This window comes from Crinia signifera, chromosome 2 (assembly GCF_055691185.1).
Source record: "Crinia signifera chromosome 2, ASM5569118v1, whole genome shotgun sequence".
Lineage (NCBI taxonomy): Eukaryota > Metazoa > Chordata > Amphibia > Anura > Myobatrachidae > Crinia > Crinia signifera.
This window is the reverse complement of record NC_139218.1, coordinates 289498923-289508968: the sequence shown is the minus strand read 5'-3', so window position 1 is coordinate 289508968 and position 10046 is coordinate 289498923. Positions and strand designations below refer to the sequence as shown.

The 10046-nt window shown below is 45.4% G+C and overlaps 1 pseudogene; it reads left to right on the top strand.

The window, feature by feature from the left end:
* The first annotated feature begins 314 nt into the window (after positions 1-314).
* Positions 315-434, top strand: LOC146060810 (5S ribosomal RNA; annotated as a pseudogene).
* Positions 435-10046: the final 9612 nt, after the last annotated feature.

Genomic DNA, 10046 nt, shown 5'->3' with positions numbered 1-10046 from the left:
TGACGTTCAAAGCAATCGAACATGTCCAGTTGGGTGACAGAGGAGGCGACCTGGCTAAGAAATTGTCCCAAAGGGAGATGTACTGGATCTTCCAGCTCCAGACGCTGTATCCAAGCGGTTTAAATATAGGATACGAGATTGCACCTTTCCTGTGAAGGTTTTGTAAACCCCCTCTAAACCTCACTATTCTATCACAAACTGGATCACTTTCTTCCTTTTTTCCCCTTTTTCTTTCCTTCCCAAACCCTCACTCAGGTTTCACTATATGAGCAATAAGGTACCAAAGTCCGAGAGGAAATGGAACATGGAATAAACATTACAGTCATACCACGCTGGGAATGCCCAACCCCGTTCGATCTTGGCAGCCAAGCAGTGTTTGGGCCCGTACAGTATCAGGACAGGTGACTACCTGAGAAGAACGGGTACTGTAATGTACAGGAAAAACGTATACCTCGTGATAAGGACAAGATAGAGATACCATGGCTCAAACACCTTCACAATCAAACTCACTATTTATTCACAAATATACCATTATGTCCTTACTTAGTAATCACTGTAATATATATTTTCAAAATAAAAATAAAAAGCTATAAACACCAAAATCACATTACTCTTGTATGATTCACCTATATACTGTTAGCTATTACTCCTATCTTATAAATCACTGTCGAAATTCTGCTTACTTCACTAAGGTTCTGTATTTTCACTAAAATTATGAGTACATAATATCTGCTCTTAATTCACTAAAATTGCTGCTATTTTATATCTATCCGTCTCATGTTGCATACTTTGTCTCTATATTTATAATTATTTATTAATTAAAAAATTTTTTTATAAAATGTATTTATATTTTTTCTATAGGTGTGTATATGTATATATACATATACACACATATATATATATATATATATATATATATATATATATATATATATATATATTTCTGACCAGGGTTATTCTAAATAAATGTACATTAGACAGTAATTTACACTGCTTTAACCAGGATAACCTGTCATATATGGTTAATATAAGCTATGATAGGGTTTATTAAACGATATGAATATGGTATGTACATCTAAATACAAGCACTAACGTTTTGTATCTCTTATCCATATATTTCTCTTCATATGTCCCATGAAAAATCGAGTATTACTATCCTAAGTCCGCGCATCTGTATTCAGAAAAATGGCCGATTCCTTAAGCAAAAGATGAAGAAATCTCTAACAAAATGGCCGCTGAAACGGAGACATTTACCATGAATGAACTCCGTCCAAACAGAGCTGACGTCTAAACGAAACAGACCAATCAGACACAAGCCTACAAAGGAAGTGGGGCGCTCCCGAACGTCCGCCGAAGAGAAGCGGAAGTCACCGCACTACAAAGCACTGCCAGACACAGGAAGCGGGGCGGAAGTAACGTGCGCCCGCCGGAAGTGGGCGCACGCGTCCCCGCAATTATAAACTATGTTTTCCACTGTTTTTAATATGAATATGCATCATTCACCAATAGCGCTGGCTGTATAGAGCCTGTACTGTAACACCCATAGGAGTGTTTTCGAATTTTGATGATTTGTGTTGTTTTTAGAAACGATAGCCACATCCTACAGGATGTGACATCATAATTGGGATCACTAGACATATAGAGTATAAATAGGGCACCAGGCACACATCCCTCTCACCCCTTGATGAAGTCTCAGATGACGAAACGCGTTGGGTACTGCCTGCTGACTCCTCCATAGAAAGTTAAGTTTGATACCTCTGTATCTTTTATCTATAACTTATATATCTCCTTTTTTTAGCGATATTTTTGATAGGCATTTTTTTACTTAGCTTCGCTTTTTTTACTCTTGTAGTTTTTTTATGATATTTCTTGTTTTTTCTTATTAAATACTCCTGTGCATTTTTTATATATATATATATATTTTTTACAAATAAAACTTTTATGTTTTAAAAGTAAAACGTCTGTGATACAGATATTTGTAGTCGCTTAGACCTCTTCTCAAACCATTAGATCTATATATTTGTTCATTTATATAAAGGAGAATTGTTGCACAATTATTGCAATGCTGTAGTCAACCATATTGGAGTATCAGACATTATTATACCGGCCACAGATCAAAAACTGAGAGTAAGACAAAATTGTATGATGTAGCGTGCAAGTCCTGTGTGCCCCATAGGCAGTAACAGGCATCCAGCATCAGAAGTGCTGGGCCAGGGACACAGGTGTCCATCTTTTTTTGCAGAAGCCCCTAGCAATGAGCATGTAAGTAAGTGGCACTTATGTGGCAAATTTGTAATGGGCATAGCGGTTTGTTATATAGTATGTAATGGGCATTATGGTTTGTTATATAGTATTTAATGGGCATCATGTGTGGCCTTATGTGTAATTGGCATTACGGCATGTGGCTTTATGTGTAATGGGTAATACGAAGTTCACTAAAATGTGAAATGGGCATTACTGTGTATTTTATAATGTTAGCCCTTACTAAGATGTGTATTCTACTTCACACATGATGGGTATGATGGGCAACCAATCAGAATCTACTTCTTATTTATTTAGCACCCTCTAGAAGATAGTAGACAGGATCTGATTGATTGCCCATAGCAACATCACATGTGAAGTAGAATACACATCTTAATAAATTTCCCCCAGAGTGTGGGAAAAAAGAGGAAATCACATTGTATGATTTTTAAACAATTTATTTGTATATTCTTGGGGAAAATAAATATTTGGACAATCAAAAAGTTAAACTAAATACTTTGTAATATAAGTTTGGTTGGCATTTACAGAGGTCAAACGTTTCCTGTAGTTCTTGGCCAGGTTTGCACACACCGTGGCCCTTTTTCAGATCTGCTCGCAAAATGGGCAAAACCATGTGTACTGCAGGTGGGGCAGATGTAATATGTATAGAGAGAGTTAGATCTGGGTGAGTTATTTTGTTTCTGTGCAGGGTAAAGACTGGCTGCATTATTTTTACACTGACATTTAGATTTCAGTTTCAACACACCACACCCAAATTTAACTCTCTGCACATGTTACATCTGCCCCACCTGCAGTGCACATGGTTTTCCCATTTTGAGAACAAATTTGTACTGCGAGCAGATCCAAATAAGGGCCTGTAGCAGTTATTTTGGCCTATTCTTCCATGCAGATCTTCTCTAGATCTGTCATGTTTTAGGGCTGTCTCCATGACACATGGACTTTCACCTCCCTCCAGTGGCGTAACTAAGGCTCCGCAGCCCTAGAGGTAGCGGGGTAGAGCCAGTACCACAGGGACGCAGGTGCATGTTGCATTGACCTGCAGGAGCCGGTTGCAGGTTTTATCAGTGACATTTCAGCCCAGGTACATCATCAGCTGCCACCAAACATGAGTAAGCCATGTATCTTGATCTGCAGCAAGGCTGAGTTGGCAGGAGCTGCTCAGTTTGCATAGTATGAAAGTGAGTCTGGGAGCAGGAGACCCGCTGATGTGGGTGCTCTGCCGCTGCCATCCACAACTTATTCAAGGACTGCAGATGGAGCTATTTCTCACTATGCCAGTGAAGCCTTATGAGCAGCAGCTACTGGCAGTGGCATTCTGAATCTGAAGAGCTCTGCCTTCTTGATCTTCCCAGCAGCTCTGTCCCTGTTCGTTATGTGCTATAGGGACAGAGGATGTGAGCCTGGACAACATGGCAGAGTGAGTTACCAAGAGCAAGTAACAGGGGATCAGGGGAGGCAGGAAGGAGGTGGAATCCCTAACCTGTGACGGGCTCTATCTCCCGAGTCCTGCTGGCTTGCCAGAGGCTGGAGGGAGGAAGAAGGTGGGAGGCAGGCTGTGCCGCTAGGAGCCCTCCCCTGTGACCGGCTCCTATCTCCCTCTCAGTGGCCCACAGAGGGCATGAATTAATGTGGGTGGGGGGCGACAGAGCCTTTTTCTGGCTGGGGGGTGCAAAATTTCAAGATACGCCACTGACTCCCTCCACAGATTTTTGATTATGTTGAGGTCTGGAGACTGGCTAGGCCACTCCAGGGCCTTGAAATGCTTCTTACGGAGCCACTCCTTAGTTTTCCTGGTGGTGTGTTTGGGGTCATTGTCATGCTGGAAGGCCCAGCCACGTTCCAGCTTCATTGCTCTTACTGGGGAAGGAGGTTTTTGGCCAAAATCTCATGATACATGGTCCTAGTCATCCTTTCCCCTTTGCAGAAAAGCAGCCCCAAAGCATGATGATTCCACCCCATGCTTTACCGCGGATATAGTGTTTTTGGGATACCACTCATTATTCTTCTCACTCCCAACATGGCAAGTGTAGTTTATACCAAAAAGTTATATTTTGCTCTCATCTGACAACATTGCATTCTTCCAGTCCTCCTCTTAATCATCCAGATGGTCACTGGAAAACTTTAGACAGGCCTGGACATGTGCTGGCTTAAGCAGGGGGACCTTTCAGGCACTGCAGGATTTGAATCCATGATGACGTAGTGTGTTACTAATGGTGACCAGTTCTCTTGAGGTCATTGACCAGGTCCCACCCCAGTTCCACACATATAACCCTCTGAGGCACATATGTATTATATAGCTCCCCTTCTGGACTTGCAACTTGGTGGGACTGCTATTCTATTACTGGTGCCTGTCGTTGTGCTTCCCTCCTATGTCCCTATAGATTGTAAGCTTGCAGCAGGGCCCACCTACCTCCAAGTCTGTCTGTTGTTGCCCAGTTTGTTTTATCACTGTTTACTATTGTAAAGCGCAACAGAATCTGCTGCACTATATAAGAAACTGTAAATAAATAAATAAATAAATGTGTCCAATGTGTAAGTATGTGAGGTGCTCTACATATATATGTGTGTGTTGCTGTGTGTGTGCATGGTGTACTGTGTGTGATGTGTGTGCAAAATGTGTATGTGCATGTGTGATGTTTGGTATATGTATATCCCCAATTATTCACAATTGTTTAAAGCCTCCACCATCATTTTAGAATGTTCCTGCATTCATACTCAATGACAGCAATGAAATAAGGGGCAACAGGTAATAGGATGCAATTTTATTACATTTTCCGAAATCGCACTTTTTAAAATCAAAATTTTTGCCGCAAATTCACATATTTAATGAGATGCGAATTTGCGATATTGTGTGATTTTTAGTCATGAAATGTGCGATTTTTAGTCATGAAAATGTGCTAATTTGAGGAAATGTGTGATTTTGTTTTAAAAACATGAAAAAAAAATGGTGTGGGGTCCCCCCTCCTGAGCATAACCAGCCCCGGGCTCATTTAGCCAGACCTGGTTCCAAAAATATGGGGACAAAAAGCTTAGGGGTCCCCCATATTTCTGAAGCCGGACCCGGACTCTTGGGCCAGTCCTGGTTCCAAAAACATGAGTGACAAAAAACTGGGGGTCCCCGTATTTTGGAATCAGCACCACCATATTTTGGAACCAGCACTAGGCTCCAACAGCCCGCGTGTCATGCCACAGCCGGGGGACACTTTTCACATAAGGTCCACCAGCTGCCATATCATGCTCACCGTGGCTGGTCAGCCCTGGACAGTGTAGCTGGGGAAGTGGGGACCCCTGCAATAAAGGGGCTTTCCCAGGCTTCACTAGTCCAGGGCTGAAGCTTGGGGCTGTCACCAGCATCCGTGGTGGTGGATGCAGGCCTGATATGTTAAAATGACACCCAAAACACATTGCTTTGTACAGGTGAACTACACGTCCCAGCAGGCCTCCCCCACATTCTTAGACTTGGCGAACCATAAGTCCCAGCATGTGGGGCATTAATGAGCCTGCTGGGACTTGTAGTCCATCTTAAAAAAGAATGTAAAAAAAAAACAGACACTGACAACAGTACAAATGTATTACACACACACACACACACACATTAATTTGACACCAATATACTTACACCACCAGGCTCCAGCGCTGACTCCCTCCTCCACTGCAGGCTCACCCCACTCTGACAGCAGGATGAGCTGGCTTCCCCCATCCCTGCTAACAGCTTCTATAGCGCTGTGATAGCCTCTGTGCCTGGTGCTGGTTTCAAAATATGGGGGACCCCCAATTTTTTTGTCCCCCGTATTTTTGGAACCAGGACCGGTCCAAGAGTCCAGGGCTGATTTCAGAAATACGTTGGACCCCTACGCTTTTTGGCCCCCTGTATTTTTGGAACCAGGTCCGGCTCAATGAGCCCGGGGCTGGTTATGCTCAGGAGGAGGGAGCCAAACCATTTTTTATTTTTATTTTATTTTAACTTTTACACATTTTTAAAGACAGAACCATGCACAGTTCTCAATGATCTGTGCATGGTTCTGTCAAATTCTCCTGTCAGAACCAGGTCTATTTTTTGGGTGATTTTTGGTAATGTTTACCAAAAGTTGCACCCTATTACATTTGCGAGTTGTATACTTTATAATGGGAAAACATTTGGATGTGAATTGAAGTGTGACCAAAAAATAACTATTTCACAATGTGCGAACACCTGGCGAAAATTTCATTTTTTTTCCGCAACTCGCACATTGGGGGACATTTACCAAAATGGATTCGTAGAAAAAAGGTGTATTCGTAGGGAGAAATACACCTTTTTTTTACAAATTTGTATTTTCGGGATTTACAATCCCAAAAATACAAAAAGTCGTAGTCCTAAAGATGGAACATTCGTATTTGTATTTACAAATAGGAATGTCCTACACCAGGGGTCTTCAACCTTTCCGACAGTGTGGGCCACATTAAAAAATTCAACGAAGCCCGAGGGCCACTAATCTCTACTGTGGTATTTAGCACAGCCTTTCATAGATAGACATCACAGCCCCGGCATACATAGTTGGCACAGCTGCCCATACACATAAACCCTGCCCCCAATATATAATCAGCAGCAGGGCTATTTCTAGACAATTAGGGTCCCAGTGCAAAAAGAAAAAAAATGCAGCTCCCCCATACATAATATTAAATTGAAGAAATTGTGCGCGCCGTAGGCGCGCGCTCCCCCAAAGGGGTGTGGCCTAATTCTAAGGGGCGTGGTCTATTTATAAGCGTGTGAACTAGCAGGAAAACCATTACCTGACATTTCACTTTTGCAACCTGCATGACCAGATATTGGTTACCGCAGGAATGGTTGTTGTCCTTCCACGCTTAAGTTGGCTGGCTAAAGGCCGCACAGTGACATATAAACATGAAGGCCCACACAGTGACCTAGAACTCCTCACAAATCAAGCCCAAGCAATGACAGGCTACTTAAATGAATATACACTGTTTATCTGTAATGCCCATTACGCATTTTGCCACACACCGTAATGCCCATTACACATTATGCCACACACCATGACATATGATGCCCGCAGCAGTGCCTCTCATAAAATGCCACCAGTAGTGTCCCTTATAAAATGCCACCAGTAGTGTCCCTCATAAAATGCCACCAGTAGTGTTCCTCATAAAATGCCACCAGTAGTGTCACTGGTCAGAAAGGGGTAATTCTAGATAGCCAGCACAGCCCCCATAAAGCACAGCACTTCATAGATAGACAGCACAGCTCCCTCCCCCCAAAACATAGGAATCTCCGCACAGCCCCCCCCCATTGATAATCAGCACAGCACTGCCAGCCCCCCTCCCCCATAGTCAGCACTGCACAGCCAGATGCTCCTCTCCCCCAATATTCAGCACAACATTGCAGCCAGCTTACCCCCCCCAAAAGTCAACACAGCATTGCAGCAAGCTCACCCCCCCCCCCTCCAGTCAGCACCGCATTGCAGCCATCTCACCCCCCCAGTCAGCACCGCATTGCAGGCAGGCAGCTCACCTCCCCCCTCCCCTTAAGAAACCTGCCTTAATCTCTGTATTTCCCTTTCAGAGGGCTGCTTCTGCTGGCGGCGGCTGTCTTCAATGAGAAGGAGGCAGGCAGGGACGGGTGCGCAGCATCAGAGGTCTGGAGCCAGTTGTCACGCGGTGGCGGCTGTCTTCTCTGAAAGGGCGCAGGCGGGACGTGTGCGCAGCTTCAGGAAATCCACAATGTGCATGTCCCGTCCACCCCAGCCACTGCACGTCCTCCTCCGCCGCATCCCCCATGTAAAGGGATGAGCGTGGAAGGTTTTGGCTTTTTTAAACGGCACTTACAGGGTTGTTGTTTTTTTTAAACGGCATTTACAGGCGGGCCAGTCAAAACAACTCAGCGGGCCACTTGTGGCCCGCGGGCCATGGGTTGAAGACCCCTGTCCTACACCATCGATAGGATACGGCAGAAATCACCATTCAAAAGAATGGTGGTTCCTGATGTACTAAGCAGCCGTACTGACAATACGGCTGCTAAGTGGTGTGAAACACCCACGCAAATACGACAGGAAAATCGAACACCATTTTCCTGTTCTATTTGCTTTAAGCCTGCACGGATCAGTCAGATCCGTGCAGGCTTCAGTGTAAAAAAATAGAAAAATTTAATAAATAATAAAAAAAAACGGCGTGGGGTCCCCCCCACAGCCGAAACCAGCACCAGGCTGACAGAGCCTGGAGCCGGTAATTAAAAATCAGGGAACCCGACAAATAGGGGATCCCCGATTTTTAACAACCAGCCCCAGGCTCCAGGTCCGGGGCTGGTTCCCAAAATACGGGGGACAAAATGACTAGGGGTCCCCCGTATTTTAAGAACCAGCCCCAGGCACAACCAGCCAGCAGGGTAATGTCACAGCCGGGGGACACTTATAATATAAGGTCCCGCGGCCAAAACATTAACCCTACCGACCAGTCAGCCTGGCCAGGGGCCCTGGGGGAGTGGGGACCCCCCCAATGAAGGGGTCCCCCCCCTCCAGGACTTACCTGACCAGGCTGAAGCCTGGTGCTGTCCTCGATGGCCCTGGGCGGTGGGCATCGAGCTGATAGTGGTGTAAAAAATAGATTAAACTATTGTTTTTTACTGTGGCACTACAAGTGCCAGCAAGCTGGGACTTGGAGAACCACAAGTCCCAGCCTGCTGGGCATTAAAGGGCCCGCTGGCACTTGTAGTTCCACAGTTAAAAAAATAGTACACAAAACACACTGACACACTTTTAAAATAAAACTTTAATACATCCATTACACACATACTAATACTTACCTATCTTCTTCCCGTAGGTAGCCCTGGTCCTGATGTCCTCCGGTCCTGTGTCAGCGTTCCTCTTCATGTCGACATCCTTCTTGAAGTCGACGTCCCTGTCGGCGATGGCGTCCGGTGTCCGGGTCCAACGAAATCCATGGAGGAAGCTGTGGAAGGAAACCATACTCACCTGTCCCAGCGCGACGTAGTCCAGGTAAGTGTCTTGGCAAAAAAACAAACCGAACACCCCGAATCCAGACGGACAGAGAGCCGCACGGTGTTTACATCGTGCGGCTCCGCCTCCCGAATGCCGCTATTGGCCGCCTTGCGGACTAGCGGCCAATCAGGAGCCGCTAGGCCGCAAGGCGGCCAATAGCGGCATTCGGGAGGCGGAGCCGCACGATGTAAACAAACACCGTGCGTCTCCGTGTCCGGCTGGTTTCGGGGTGTTCGGTTTGTTTTTTTGCCAAGACACTTACCTGGACTACGTCGCGCTGGGACAGGTGAGTATGGTTTCCTTCCACAGCTTCCTCCATGGATTTCGTCGGACACGGACACCGGACGCCATCGCCGACAGGGACGTCGACTTCAAGAAGGACGTCGACATGAAGAGGAACGCCGACACAGGACCGGAGGACATCAGGACCAGGGCTACCTACGGGAAGAAGATAGGTAAGTATTAGTATGTGTGTAATGGATGTATTAAAGTTTTATTTTAAAAGTGTGTCAGTGTGTTTTGTGCACTATTTTTTTAACTGTGGAACTACAAGTGCCAGCGGGCCCTTTAATGCCCAGCAGGCTGGGACTTGTGGTTCTCCAAGTCCCAGCTTGCTGGGGAGGCTTGCTGGCACTTGTAGTGCCACAGTAAAAAAACAATAGTTTAATCTATTTTTCACACCACTATCAGCTCGATGCCCACCGCCCAGGGGCATCGAGGACAGCACCAGGCTTCAGCCTGGTCAGTTAAGTCCTGGAGGGGGGGGACCCCTTCATTGGGGGGGTCCCCACTCCC